Raw genomic sequence first — 15,965 nt, 5'->3', positions numbered from 1 at the left:
GAAGCAACTAATGGGTACTAGACTTAATACCTGGGTGATGAAATAACCCCCCATGACACAATGTTACCTATGTAACAAACCTGCAGTTGTACCCCTGAACTTAAAAGTTAAGAAAATAAAGAAAGGTCTCCTTGCATCTAGTCTGTCCACCTTTAATTTATTCGCCACAATTCAGACAGACCAATCACTAAATGAGAATCTGGGAATGTAGTGTCTCTCCGCATAACTTTCATTGGCTACTCATTGTTCTAAGTATAAGGCTATACAAATGAAAGTGACATGGTTTTCAAGGCCCTGATGATCTAAGACTTTAGTTACCCTTCCAGCCACTTTCTCCCTTACTTCTTGTACTCGAGCCACACTAACCTTGTTTCTGTGCCATGAATGTGCTATAATATCTCTGCCACGGAGCCTTTGCACAGCCTGTTTGCTTCATATGACACGTTGTTTCTTTCTTCCACATACTTCAGAGCTCAGGCTAAACTTTACTTCCTGAGGAAAACCAGGTAGAAATGTTTTTCACATCAGAATACAAGCCAGAAGAGGGCTGCAGAGCAGGAAAGGGGACATTCGTGGGACCTTTGTTGTCTTCTTCTCTATGTGTCTTATATGTTGGCAGCGCCATAGCTCTACTTTCCAAAACCCTCTGTGTCTCCTCATATCCCCAGAAGTCATAGCTCCATACTTGAAAAACACAAGTCTGCAGTTGTGCATCATGGCCAAGCTCTGGTTGATAACTGATGAGTTTGAGATACGAAGAAAAACAATCAATTCTTTCATTGTTCTTTCTTATCCTGGGATCAAGGAGTTTTTATTCTTACAGGGTTTGGGAGTGAAAACCAAGAGGTTTCCTTTTTCAGCCCTTGTGGACACAGAACTCCAACAGTTCAACATTGGTTCTAAATTTAGAATTGCTGAAGTTAGAGTGTTTTGTTAGTCTGACAAATACAATATTCTCTTGAGTCTAACATTTAGAGCTTACATATTTTTTCCCATTCACAAAATGCTATAGGAAATGACTGCTATTTGGCTTGAGAATTTTAGTAGTGACTTTTTAAAAACTCCCAAGTCATTCTGACTTTGACCCTCTCCAGCTGAAGGTATGATCAATGCGTTTTAGTTCACCAGAACTTACCATTTTCCCCATGCTGTTCTGTCTTAGATTTCTTTTGGATTCTCTCCAGAGTTTAGTGTTCAAACTGCCATTTATGGGAACACATTTTGCTAATTGTGCTCCTATTTGGATAAGTCACATGAGCCACATTGCTAAGTTGTGACTACAAACTCAGCTGCTGCTGAACTGCCCAAGGCAGGGAAATAAATTGTACCAATCTGCTCCAGAAATGAGAGAATGGGGGAAATCCTTAGATTTGATTAGATGTTAGCTTTCAACCATCTATGTGGGGTTTTTTCCTTCTTAATGAAAACATTCTGTTAGCAAAAATTTAAGCATCCCAAGAGTTTTGACAGGGTGTGAACCAAATGAAAGTTTTAGTGTCCTCCTAATGCAGGCTCCTAGAATATCCATCCATCGTTCTGTTCATGCCAGTAACACCCATACTTGTTCCTTGATTTACTGATTCAGTGATTCCTTAAGCAGTCTATCTATCTATCATCTATCTAACTATCTATCATCTATCTATCTATCATCTATCATCTATCTATCTATCATCTATCTATCTATCATCTATCTCTATCATCTATCATCTATCATCTATCATCTATCATCTATCTATCTATCATCTATCTCTATCATCTATCATCTATCAATCTATCCATCATCTATCTGTCTCTATCATCTATTTCTATTATATCTCTATTATCTATGTATTTCTATTATATCTCTATTTCTATTGTCTATCATCTATCTATTTCTATTATATATCTATCATCTATCTTTCTATCATCTATCTATCCATCTATCTATCTCTATTATTTATCTTTGCTGTATCCCTCTCCATTCTTTTTCTTTTGAAGTAACTGGTGGGTCCATATATACATCTGTGAGCACCTATAATATGAATCCATGGTGAGAAAGATGAAATGTACTGGTTGCAAGAAATAAAACTTTTTGGGGGACAACTGATGAATGAGACTCATTCATGACACATGGACTTTATTAAAGTAATGGTGCATGTGTCATCCTCTGATGGAAGAGCTGGACTGGGATGAACTGTGAGCTTGCTTGTTTGCAGATGCTGAAGCACATAGGCCAGATTTCTCATTTCTCACAAGCCCAAATAGGTAGGCTTGCAGCATGGCATCTGCAAAACATGCTGCCCTAAGCGCAAAGTGGATTCTCTGCTTCTTTTGGTTGGTAGCAGTTATTTAAGGGAGGGACTATCAACAAGTTTCTACTTGCTACAATCTAGGGCTTGAATCCATAGACCATACTCACTTGGCCTGAAAAGATATAACCAGACTGGAGAAAAGAATCTTACCTAATTAAAATGTTAAAATCTCTAGAGTGGCATAAGGCAGGAGGAAAGAATAGACAGAGTCTACTCAAAACTGGCTTTCTGCTTGCCAAGTAAGCATATACACGTAAAGGTAATGTAAATATATTTTCCCTAAAGGTGAGCTTCTGTCACCAATGCCAGGGTGGAAAACAAGACTGAAGTTGTTGAATAAAACAAATAACTATAGGTAATAACAGTGCCACTAAAACTAGAGATGGTGCCAAGCTGCAGGTCATAGAGATGACGTCCTTTACAGATTTAAATTTCAACATTGCTCTTGTTTTTTATGCCGATTCACCCAGAACTTGCCGAAGAAAGTCCCAGTAAAAATGTTCATGAAATTTTTAGTAAAGTAGAAGACAAAACCGATTCGTTTCTGAGGCTTTCCTGAGTGATTTTTCTAAATTCTTCTTCAACCATCATTCTTTGGAAAATGAGTCTGTACTCCTGCAGGCTCTGAAGGTCAGGATAGACCAGCTATGACTTTTCCAGGAAGTGAGTAATAGTAAGACCAGGGGACTCATTTCTGGAGGCCTGGAGGAACTTTTCATTTCAGAAGCTGTAGGTGTGGTTTTCCCCTCCAAATGGCTTTAGGGAGTTCCAGAGGCGTGTATAGATTTGAAATGGGAATAGCCAACCTAAAGTATACTCACCCTGGAGGTTCTACCAACCTCTCTCAGCTCTTACCCTGGGTTTCCCCACCCATAGTGGCTGGTCCTTTATTTTCCTTCTCACTCCTTTCTTCTCTTACACTCATTCCTCCAACCATTCCTCCCCACCAACTCCAAATCTTAATACCCATGCAAAAACCTGAGAATTCTTTGAATAAGTATCACTTAGAATTCTGCTGCCAAATGCTGTTTGTAAGACTCACACCCAAGCTATAGCCATGGAAAATTCATAAGAATCATTGCTGGGAGGGGAACACATTCATAATTCTTTAAAAATTCATGTTCTTTTTGGAGAAAGCTTTACCGTTTTAGTGTTAAAATGCAGGTAAGTGGCTTCATTTTCTTCATGCATTCACTCAATAAAAATTTATTGCGCACCTACTATATGCCAGATGTGGTGTTAGAAGATATTGTGATGGAAGACACAGTCACTGCCCACAAGATTTTATGATTTGGTGAAGAAGAGAAGTAAGAAAAACAATAATTATAATATAGTGCTATAAAGACTATGAGAGCTGTTGTAGTCAGTATGCCATGAGTAGTTAAGAAAGGTTAAGGCCTCAATGATGAGTAGCAGTTAATGAGGAGACTGTGTGTGTACATATGTGTGTGTGTGTGTGCGTGTATGTGTGTATACACACATTTCCATCGCATCTTGAAGTTCTTCATAGCTCTTCTTTCAGTTGTTCAATATTTCTCTTTTGCAGTGGATTGTAAACTCCAAGTGGGCAAGGACCTTATCTGTCCTGTTATCAAAGTAGCACCATCATTTAGCACAGTGCCTACCACATAGTAGGTACAAAAAGTGTTTGTTGCATTAATGATTGAATAAATTTTATATGCAAATACATGGAGGCTAAAAAGCCAGGAAGCTGCAAGGAATTCGGTATATGTGGAATGTAGCAGGAAATGCAACTAGAGGATTGAGCGAGGACAGATTATTTAGAGCCTCTGTGTCTCCCTAAGGACTATGAACATTAGTGAAGGCCATGGAAAGCCATTATGGATTTTAAACAGATAACTGGTAAGGTCGGACTTGCCTCTTTGAAAGACCACTTTCTTGGCAGTGTGGGAGATAGATGACAGATTGGAGACAGTGAACACTGTGCATCAGCTGGCAGGCTGTCTACAGTGTTTAAGGTAGGAAGGACTCCAGATAGAGATGAGTTTGTAGTATTAGAAGGATAGAGAAACGCTGACAAACTAAAATTCATAGAACTTGAGCTTCATTGGATGTAGGTAATTATGTGAATCTTTGAAGCTGCTGGGAAATATACCACAGAAGAGTCAGAAAACAATAGCTTGGTTTTCCTATCTATATACAGCAGAACTGCATTTGGGCCTCCCTGCATTGTGGTTGGAGCAGCACCTGCATATCCTCTGCACAGAGATGATTTGAAGGAGTCAGAGTTACTGTAAGAACAAAGCTGCTGTTTGAGGATAGCCAGTGAGAGGTGATTTTCCTCCTGACACCAAATATCTGCTGTCTTTTCCGGCACCACTTCTCTAACTCTCCTACACCAACTGGTTGTCCTACAATTTGATTCAATTCTGACACTAGCATCAGATTCCACAGGCTTAGTACCACAAGATTGCCCTTACTTCAGACACCAGTCATAAATATTGGGTATTGAGGGCACTCACACTTCTGCCTGACTCAGCTACAAAGTCAGGGATTCTCGTAACTCCCTTCCTCAAGTATGGTAATTTGCTAGATTGACTCTCAGAACTCAGGAAAATGCTATACTTACAGTTTATTATGAGGGATACGAATGGACAGTCAGATGAAGAGGTACACAGGGTGAAGTCTAGAAGGGTCCTGAGCTCAGAAGCTTCTGTCACTGTGTAATTGACATGTGCCATCCTTCCAGCATGTGGATGCTTGCCAAATCAAAAGCTCTCTGAACCCCTGCATTTAGGGGTTTTATGGAGATTTTATTACATAAACATGATTGATAAAATCATTGGCCATTGGCGATTAACTGGATATCCAGTCCCTCTCCCCTCCCCAGAAGTGGGGCATGGGGCTGAAAGTTCCAAGCTTCTAATCAAGGTTTGGCCATTCTGGTGACTAGCTCTCATCCTGAAGCTATCTAGGAGCCCATCAAGCGTCACCTCACTAGGACAAAAGACACTCCTATCTCACCTATTACTCAGGAAATGCAAAATATTTTAGGAGCTCAATGCTGGGAACCAGAGACAAAGACCGAATATATATATTTAACTGCACCACAGCAAGACAAGAGCAACATGAATTTGTGCAACAGTCCCGGAAACCCCAAGTTGGAGCTACATGGCACCTGCCGTGTGCAGCCAACCTACCAGCTTGATGTAGGAGGGAAAAGATGACGAAGTGGGTCCTTCAGCTGCCCAGGTGACTAGAAACAGAAAAAAAGGAGATACTGTCTGGGAAAGGTGAGTCAAGCCTCTTTAAAGATCTTCCTCTAAGTTTCTCTTTGAGTTTTCATTTTGGGTAAATTTTGTGGATGCTCGAAACTTCAGCCAATTTGGTCACTTTGATGGGAAATGAGAAAACTCCACCAGTGTTGCAATTTTTCTGCCAAATCTGAGCCTGCCTCTATATGGGCAACGATATGCAATATTATTACTTTGTGTTCATGCAAGGCCTTGAGCTTGAGAGTCTTCATGCCATGTAGAGCAAACAAATCATGTTCTCCTGAGCAAAGAGTGATGAGATGGCAGTGAGATTATGGGAGGGGAGCTACTGGGATTTTAGAATTGGAGAAATTGCTGGTGTGTTCAACTTTAGATGGGCTAAAGTTACCACCAAACGCCGCTTTCTAAAGCATATTACACACTAATAAGGCAGAAGAGGAAAACAGATCAAGCTTTCTTTAATATTTTCTTTCCTCTCTATGGTGCCCCCAGTTTCTCCTCTCCTTCTCCCCATATGCTTGCTTCCAACTTTCAGGAAATAATCAATAGACTCAATTCTTTATGGTTAAGTTCCTTTGCTTATTTCCCATAGGAGCATATGCATTTCAGTAAATGTCAGTGTCTTCATTCAAAAATCTGAACATGTAACGGAATGTGTTTGGAACTTAGGAAGGCGATGGAAGACTCACCCTAGTAGGCAAACACCTATTCTACTCATCCTACCCTTCTGCAAGAAATGATCCTGGCATTTGTAACACTAAGGAGTAAAGCAGAAATCTACACCATCAACGATAGCTCGAATTCCATTAACGTGAATTCCAAGAGCTGTCCATATTCTTTAACTCTACTGGAATGTGGTTGTATTTACTGGCAGATGAACCGAGCAAACTCAACACTAGTTTGGAAATAGTAATGTAATAGAACAGATGATCTTAAAAGCCCCCAATTCTAAACTGCTGTGAACTCTATGCATTAGATTCCTATTAAATTCTACCTGTGACCAGGAGAAATGGTTAACACAGTGGCAGAAGCTTAGCTTTACTTGCTGGCTTTCAACTATTCTTTTTGTTAAAGTAATGCATTACATGTTATAAAATCCATTATATAATGAATATATAAAATATGAAGTAAGTCTCCCTGACAACCCTGGATTCTCTTTCCAGAGTCAACCTTGTTACTATTTTCTTTTTTTTTTTTTTTTAATTTTTTATTGGATTTTAGGTTTTGGGGTACATGAGCAGAGCATGTAAGACAGTTGCATAGGAACACACATGGCAGTGTGCTTTGCTTTCCTTCTCCCCTTCACCCACATTTGGCATTTCTCCCCAGGCTATCCCTCCCCACCTCCCCCTCCCACTGGCCCTCCCCTTTTCCCCCCAATAGACCCCGGTGTTTAGTACTCCCCTTTCTGTGTCCATGTGTTCTCATTTTTCATCACCCACCTATGAGTGAGAATATGCGGTGTTTCATTTTCTGCTCTTGTGTCAGTTTGCTGAGGATGATGTTTTCCAGATTCATCCATGTCCCTACAAACGACACAAACTCATCATTTCTGATTGCTGCATAATATTCCATGGTGTATGTGTGCCACATTTTTCCAATCCAGTCTATTATCAATGGGCATTTGGGTTGATTCCAGGTCTTTGCTATTGTAAACAGTGCTGCAATGAACATTCGTGTACATGTGTCCTTATAGTAGAACGATTTATAGTCTTTTGGATATATACCCAGTAATGGGATTGCTGGGTCAAATGGAATTTCTATTTCTAAGGCCTTGAGGAATCGCCACACTGTCTTCCACAATGGTTGAACTAATTTACACTCCCACCAACAGTGTAAAAGTGTTCCTTTTTCTCCACATCCTCTCCAGCATCTGTTGTCTCCAGATTTTTTAATGATCGCCATTCTAACTGGCGTGAGATGGTATCTCAATGTGGTTTTGATTTGCATCTCTCTGATGACCAGTGACGATGAGCATTTTTTCATATGATTGTTGGCCTCATATATGTCTTCTTTCGTAAAGTATCTGTTCATATCCTTTGCCCACTTTTGAATGGGCTTGTTTGTTTTTTTCCTGTAAATCTGCTTGAGTTGTTTGTAAATTCTGGATATCAGCCCTTTGTCAGATGGGTAGACTGCGAAAATTTTTTCCCATTCTGTTGGTTGCCGATCCACTCTAGTGACTGTTTCTTTTGCCGTGCAGAAGCTGTGGAGTTTCATTAGGTCCCATTTGTCTATTTTGGCTTTTGTTGCCAATGCTCTTGGTGTTTTGTTCATGAAGTCCTTGCCTACTCCTATGTCCTGGATAGTTTTGCCTAGATTTCCTTCTAGGGTTTTTATGGTGCCAGGTCTTATGTTTAAGTCTTTAATCCATCTGGAGTTAATTTTAGTGTAAGGTGTCAGGAAGGGGTCCAGTTTCTGCTTTTTGCACATGGCTAGCCAGTTTTCCCAACACCATTTGTTAAACATGGAATCCTTGCCCCATTGCTTATTTTTGTCAGGTTTATCAAAGATTGTATAGTTGTATGTATGTTGTGTTGCCTCCGGTGCCTCTGTTTTGTTCCATTGGTCTATATCTCTGTTTTGGTACCAGTACCATGCTGTTTTGATTACTGTAGCCTTGTAGTATAGTTTGAAATCCGGTAGTGTGATGCCCCCTGCTGTGTTCTTTTTGCTTAGAACTGACTTGGCTATGCGGGCTCTCTTTTGGTTCCATATGAAGTTCATGGTGGTTTTTTCCAGTTCTGTGAAGAAAGTCACTGGTAGCTTGATGGGGATAGCATTGATTCTGTAAATTACTTTGGGCAGTATAGCCATTTTCACGATATTAATTCTTCCTAACCATGAACATGGAATGTTTCTCCATCTGTTTGTGTCCTCTCTGATTTCGTTGAGCAGTGGTTTGTAGTTCTTGAAGAGGTCCCTTACGTTCCTTGTGAGTTGTATTCCAAGGTATTTTATTCTTTTTGTAGCAATTGCGAATGGCAGTTCGCTCTTGATTTGGCTTTCTTTAAGTCTGTTATTGGTGTAGATGAATGCTTGTGATTTTTGCACATTGATTTTATATCCTGAGACTTTGCTGAAGTTGTTTATCAGTTTCAGGAGTTTTTGGGCTGAGGCGATGGGGTCTTCTAGGTATACTATCATGTCGTCTGCAAATAGAGACAATTTGGCTTCCACCTTTCCTATTTGAATACCCTTTATTTCTTTTTCTTGCCTGATTGCTCTGGCTAGAACTTCCAGTACTATATTGAATAGGAGTGGTGAGAGAGGGCATCCTTGTCTAGTACCAGATTTCAAAGGGAATGCTTCCAGTTTTTGCCCATTCAGTATGATATTGGCTGTTGGTTTGTCATAAATAGCTTTTATTACTTTGAGATACGTTCCATCAATACCGAGTTTATTGAGGGTTTTTAGCATAAAGGGCTGTTGAATTTTGTCAAATGCCTTCTCTGAGTCAATTGAGATAATCATGTGGTTTTTGTTTTTGGTTCTGTTTATGTGGTGAATTACGTTGATAGACTTGCGTATGTTGAACCAGCCTTGCATCCCCGGGATGAATCCTACTTGGTCATGGTGAATAAGTTATTTGATTTGCTGTTGCATTTGGCTTGCCAATATTTTATTGAAGATTTTTGCATCTATGTTCATCATGGATATTGGCCTGAAGTTTTCTTTTCTTGTTGGGTCTCTGCCGGGTTTTGGTATCAGGATGATGTTGGTCTTGTAAAATGATTTGGGAAGTATTCCCTCTTTTTGGATTGTTTGAAATAGTTTTAGAAGGAATGGTACCAGCTCCTCTTTGTGTGTCTGGTAGAATTCGGCTGTGAACCCGTCTGGACCTGGGCTTTTTTTGTGTGGTAGGCTCTTAATTGCTGCCTCGACTTCTGACCTTGTTATTGGTCTATTCATAGTTTCAGCTTCCTCCTGGTTTAGGCTTGGGAGGACACAGGAGTCCAGGAATTTATCCATTTCTTCCATGTTTACTAATTTATGTGCATAGAGTTGTTTGTAATATTCTCTGATGATGGTTTGAATTTCTGTGGAATCTGTGGTGATTTCCCCTTTATCATTTTTTATTGCATCTATTTGGTTGTTCTCTCTTTTCTTTTTAATCAATCTGGCTAGTGGTCTGTCTATTTTGTTGATCTTTTCAAAAAACCAGTTCTTGGATTTATTGATTTTTTGAAGGGTTTTTCGTATCTCAATCTCCTTCAGTTCAGCTCTGATCTTAGTTATTTCTTGTCTTCTGCTGGGTTTTGAGTTTTTTTTGATCTTGCTCCTCTAGATCTTTCAATTTTGACGATAGGGTGTCAATTTTGGATCTCTCCATTCTCCTCATATGGGCACTTATTGCTATATACTTTCCTCTAGAGACTGCTTTAAATGTGTCCCAGAGGTTCTGGCATGTTGTGTCTTCGTTCTCATTGGTTTCGAAGAACTTCTTTATTTCTGACTTCATTTCATTGTTTACCCAGTCAACATTCAAGAGCCAGTTGTTCAGTTTCCATGAAGCTGTGTGGTTCTGGGTTGGTTTCTGTATTCTGAGTTCTAACTTGATTGCACTATGGTCTGAGAGGCTGTTTGTTATGATTTCAGTTGTTTTGCATTTGTTGAGCAGTGCTTTACTTCCAATTATGTGGTCAATTTTTGAGTAGGTGTGATGTGGTGCTGAGAAGAATGTATATTCTGTGGATTTGGGGTGGAGAGTTCTGTAAATGTCTATCAGGTTTGCTTGCTCCAGGTCTGAGTTCAAGCCCTGGATATCCTTGTTGATTTTCTGTCTGGTTGATCTGTCTAATATTGACAGTGGAGTGTTAAAGTCTCCCACTATTATTGTGTGGGAGTCTAAGTCTCTTTGTAAGTCATTAAGAACTTGCCTTATGTATCTGGGTGCTCCTGCATTGGGTCCATATATGTTTAGGATCGTTAGCTCTTCTTGTTTTATCGATCCTTTTACCAGTATGTAATGGCCTTCTTTGTCTCTTTTGATCTTTGTTGCTTTAAAGTCTATTTTATCAGAGATGAGAATTGCAACTCCTGCTCTTTTTTGCTCTCCATTTGCTTGGTAAATCTTCCTCCATCCCTTTATTTTGAGCCTTTGTGTATCCTTGCATGTGAGATGGGTTTCCTGGATACAGCACACTGATGGGTTTTGGATTTTTATCCAATTTGCCAGTCTGTGTCTTTTGATTGGTGCATTTAGTCCATTTACATTTAGGGTTAATATTGTTATGTGTGAATTTGATACTGCCATTTTGATGCTAAATGGCTGTTTTGCCCGTTAGTTGTTTTAGATTCTTCATTATGTTGATGCTCTTTAGCATTTAGTGTGATTTTCGAATGGCTGGTACTGGTTGTTCCTTTCTATGTGTAGTGCCTCTTTTAGGAGCTCTTGTAAAGCAGGCCTGGTGGTGACAAAATCTCTGAGTACTTGCTTGTTCGCAAAGGATTTTATTTTTCCTTCACTTCTGAAGCTCAGTTTGGCTGGATATGAAATTCTGGGTTGAAAGTTCTTTTCTTTAAGAATGTTGAATATTGGCCCCCACTCCCTTCTGGCTTGTAGTGTTTCTGCCGAGAGATCTGCGCTGTGAGTCTGATGGGCTTCCCTTTGTGGGTGACCCGACCTTTCTCTCTGGCTCCCCTTAGTATTTTCTCCTTTATTTCACCCTTGTTGAATCTGACGATTATGTGCCTTGGGGTTGCTCTTCTTGCGGAATATCTTTGTGGTGTTCTCTGTATTTCCTACATTTGTGTGTTGGCCTGTCTTGCTAGGTGGGGGAAGTTTTCCTGGATGATGTCCTGAAGAGTATTTTCCAGCTTGGATTCATTCTCTTCATCCCCTTTTGGTACACCTATCAAACGTAGATTAGGTCTTTTCACATAGTCCCACATTACTATTTTCTTATATATCTTCCCAGATGTTTTCTCTTCACACACAGGATCTTGGTCTTTTTAAGGTAAGAAATTTCTCATATTACTGCTAGAAACAGACATAATAAGCACTATATTTTATATTTTGATATATTTAACTTATTTATAGTATCTCTGGTTAAAAGTTTGTTTTAAAAATGTCTTTCAAAAATCTGCATATAAGAAATACCATATTTTTGGATTATTTAAACAAATGTGAGAATTTTTGAAATATTTGATTTTTATTGGTAGTTAAGCTCTTTTTAAAACACAGTGACATTAGTCAAAGATATATTTACACTAAATTAAAAGTGAACAAATTAATGATAAGAATGTGTTTGTAACCTGTCCTCAGACAGGGGCACACATATCAGGTGGTTTGTATTTCATGCCATTTCATTAATGGAGTTCATATTATTTGATACAATGCATAGTTTCAAAAAATCCTTCAGTATGGTTGATGTGCTCTGTGAAGCTGTGACTATCTGAGATATTAGTAAGTTCCTGGCACAATGCTTTCTGGAAGAACGATTCCCAGCTCTATTCTGGGTCTTGCAAATGACAAATTCCGTAATAGTGGGAAGATATTACAGCATAGTTAATAGTAATGGTCAAATAAGAAGATCTGTGAGATTTTAGCTTTGTTAATTTTTGAAGAGAAGAATCTCAGGGAAGTGACTCTTTAACTTCCTGAAATGTCTCTTAACAAACTATTTTTAGCCGTGCAGAAAACATAGACACCAAGCTCTTCATTGTTGCTAAATGCTAAGCTGTGTAAGTCAGCCAGACCTCCTGCTGTCTAAATTGATCATGTTAACCAGATAGTTGCTAGGTTTCCACTTCAACCTGAAATAATTCTTCCAGAGACCAGATGGAACATGTTGAGATGAAAAATCCAACTGTTGCATAAACTTCTTATATCAGTAATGGGTTATGCCCATGAAAACACTGTAAAACAGCTTGTTCTGATAAATAGTGGTTTGTTACTTCACTTTTGTTGTACATGAAACATTCTCCAGCATAGATCCATATGCTAGGCTGTAAAACAAGCCTTCATAAATTTAAAAGTATTGAAGTCATACAAAGTGTGTTATCCAACCACAATGGAGTGAAATTAGAAATCAATAACAGAAAAATTTGGAAATACAAATGAAATTAGAATATACTTTGAGATGAACAAAAGTTAGTACATAATATACAAAAATTTGTAGGATGCAGCTAAAGCAGCGATTAGAGAGAAATTTGTAGCTTTAAACACCTATGTTGAAAAGAAGAAAGATCTCAGATCAATAACCTAATTTTCTACCTCTAGAAACTAGAAAAAGAAGAGAAATTAAACTCAAAGAAAGAAGATGGAAGAAAAGAATAAAGATTACAGCAGAAATTAATGAAATAGAGAATAAAATAACAATAGAGAAAATCAACAAAAGCAAAAGTTGAGTCTTAGAAAATATTAACAAAATGGACAAGCTTTTAGCTAGACTGACCAAGATAAAAAGAGAGAAGACTCAACTCACTAAATAGGATGAAAGACGTGATATTACTGTCTACTTTATAGAAATAAAAAGAATGATAAGGAAATACTATGAGTAACTGTACACCGACAAATCAGATAGCATGGATGAAATGAAAGAATTCCTAGAGAGAGTCGCCTACTACGGTAACAAGAAGGAAGCCCGACAGGAGAATCCCGGGCAGAAAAGCACCATCAGTTTTAACGCCGCTGCTCTGGCCCTGGGAACTAACAACCTGGACGTCCACTCAAGAGACCTAATCTGAAAGTTGGTAATTTCAAAGACGACAGGAGGATAAATTTACAATGACGGGAAGAAACCAGCATAAAAAAGCTGAGAATACTCAAAGTCAGAACGCCTCTCCCTCTAAAGATGATCACAGTTCCACATCAACAATGGAACAAGGCTTGATGGAGAACGAGCGCCTCCTGATGACAGAATCACTCTTCAAGGAATGGATAACAACAAACTTCGGTGAGTTAAAAGAACATGTTGTAGCCCAACGTAAAGAAACTAGGAACTTTGAAAAAAGGTTTGATGAAATCCTATTGAGAATAGACAACTTAGAGAGGAGTATGAGTGAATTAATGGAACTGAAGAATACAATACAGGAACTCCGAGAAGTATACACAGGTTTAAACACTCGAATTGTTCAAGCAGAAGAAGGGATATCAGAGGTCAAAGTCCAACTTAATGAAATAAAACGTGAAGAAAAGATTAGAGAAAAAAGGATAAAAAGGAATGAACAAAGTCTCCAAGAAATGTGGGACTATGTGAAAAGACCGAATTACGTTTGATAGGTGTACCTGAATGCGACGGAGAGAATGAATCCAAGCTGGAAAATATCCTTCAGGATATTATTCAGGAAAATTTTCCTAAACTAAACTAGCAAAGCAGGTCAACATTCAACCCCAGGTAATACAGAGAACACCACAAAGATATTCCTCAAGAAGAGCAACCCCAAGGCACATAATCGTTAGATTCACCAGGGTTGAAATGAAGGAGAGGATACTAAGGGCAGCCAGAGAGAAAGGTCAGATTACCCACAAAGGCAAGCCTATCCGACTTACAGCAGATCTCTCGGCAGAAACTCTACAGGCCAGAAGAGAGTGGGGGCCAATATTCAACATCCTCAAAGAACAGAACCTTCAGCCCAGAATTTCATATCCAGCCAAACTAAGCTTCACAACTGAAGGAAAAATAAAATCTTTTATGAACAAGCAAGAACTCAGAGATTTTATTACCACCAGGCCTGCTTTACAAGAGCTTCTGAAAGAAGCATTGCACACAGAAAGAAACAACCAGTATTAGCCTTTCTAAAAATACACCAAAAAGTAAAGAGCACCACCATAAAGAAGAATTTACACCAACAAATGGATAAAACAGCCAGTCAACATCAAACGGCAGTAACCCTAAATTTAAATTGACTGAATTCCCAATCAAAAGACACAGCCAAAACCCAATGGCATGTTACATCCAGACCTGTTTCACATGCAAGGATACACAAAGACTCAAAACAAAGGGATGGAGAAAGATTTACCAACCAAATGGAGAGCAAAAATAAATAATAAATAAATAAAAAGCAGGAGTTGCAATTCTTGTATCGGATAAAATAGATTTTAAAGCAACAAAGATATAGTGGTAAAAGGATCAATGCAACAACAAGAGCTAACGATCCTAACACCCAGATAGGAGACTTAGATTCAATGAGACAGAAAATTAATAAGGATATCAAGGACTCGAACTCAGATCCAGAACAAGTAAACTTAATAAATATTTATAGAGCGCTCCACTTCAAATACACAAAATATACATTCTTGTCAATACCACATCACACCTACCCATAAGTTTGAATGAAACATTGATTGGCCATTATTAATACCCAATTTTTTTCAAAATAAAGCAATATTTCCATTTACTCTCCCTCTTTCTCTTCCTCTTTCTTCCTATCCTTTACTTATTTTTTTTTTCTTTCCTTCTCTCAAAAAAAAAAGAAATCAACTTGTAAACCTCTAGATCCAGGTCGGCAATGTCTCTTTCATTGCTTGATTTCCTTTCTTCCCTTCCCTCCCTCCCTCCCTCCCCACTTCCTCCCTTCCTTCCTTCCTTCATCCCTTCCTTCCTCCCTACCATCCTTATTCCCTTCCTTCCTGCCTTCCTCCCCCCCCACAAAAAAAAAGAATTCCTAGAAAGACCCAAACTATCAATACTGATTCACAATTTAAATAGAAAATCTTTTTTTTTTTTTTTTTTGAGACAGAGTTTCGCTCTTGTTACCCAGGCCGGAGTGCAATGGCACCATCTCGGCTCACCGCAACCTCCGCCTCCCGGGTTCAGGCAATTCTCCTGCCTCAGCCTCCTGAGTAGCTGGGATTACAGGCATGCATCACCATGCCCAGCTAATTTTTTTTGTATTTTTAGTAGAGACGGGGTTTCACCATGCTGACCAGGATGGTCTCGATCTCTTGACCTCGTGATCCACCCGCCTCGGCCTCCCAAAGTGCTGGGATTACAGGCGTGAGCCACTGCGCCCGGCCCTTAAATAGAAAATCTGAATAGATATATAAGAAGAGATCGAATTAGTAATCTAAAAATTTCCCACAAAGAAAAGGTCATTCCCAGATAGCTTTACTAATGAATTCCACGAAACATGTAAAGACAATTTAATACTATTTTTTCACAAAATCTTCCAAAATATAGAAGAAGAAGGCCACTGGCTAACTTATTCCATGAGGCCAGTTTCACTCTGATAGTAAAACCAGACAAAACATCATAATAAAGGAAAACTACAGGCCACTATTCCTTATGAATTATATTAATCTGTTCTCATGCTGCTATAAAAGACTACCTGAGAGTGGGTAATTTATGAAGAAAAGAGGTTTAGTTGACTCACAGTTTCACAAGATGTACAAGAAGCATGACTGAGGAGGACTTAGGAAACTTACAATCATGGTGGAAGGTGAAGGGGAAGCAAGCACATCCTTCACATGGCCAGCAGGAGAGAGGGTGAG

This window comes from Callithrix jacchus, chromosome X (genome assembly GCF_049354715.1).
Source record: "Callithrix jacchus isolate 240 chromosome X, calJac240_pri, whole genome shotgun sequence".
NCBI classification, from domain to species: Eukaryota; Metazoa; Chordata; class Mammalia; order Primates; family Cebidae; genus Callithrix; species Callithrix jacchus.
Note: the sequence above shows the minus strand (reverse complement) of the source record.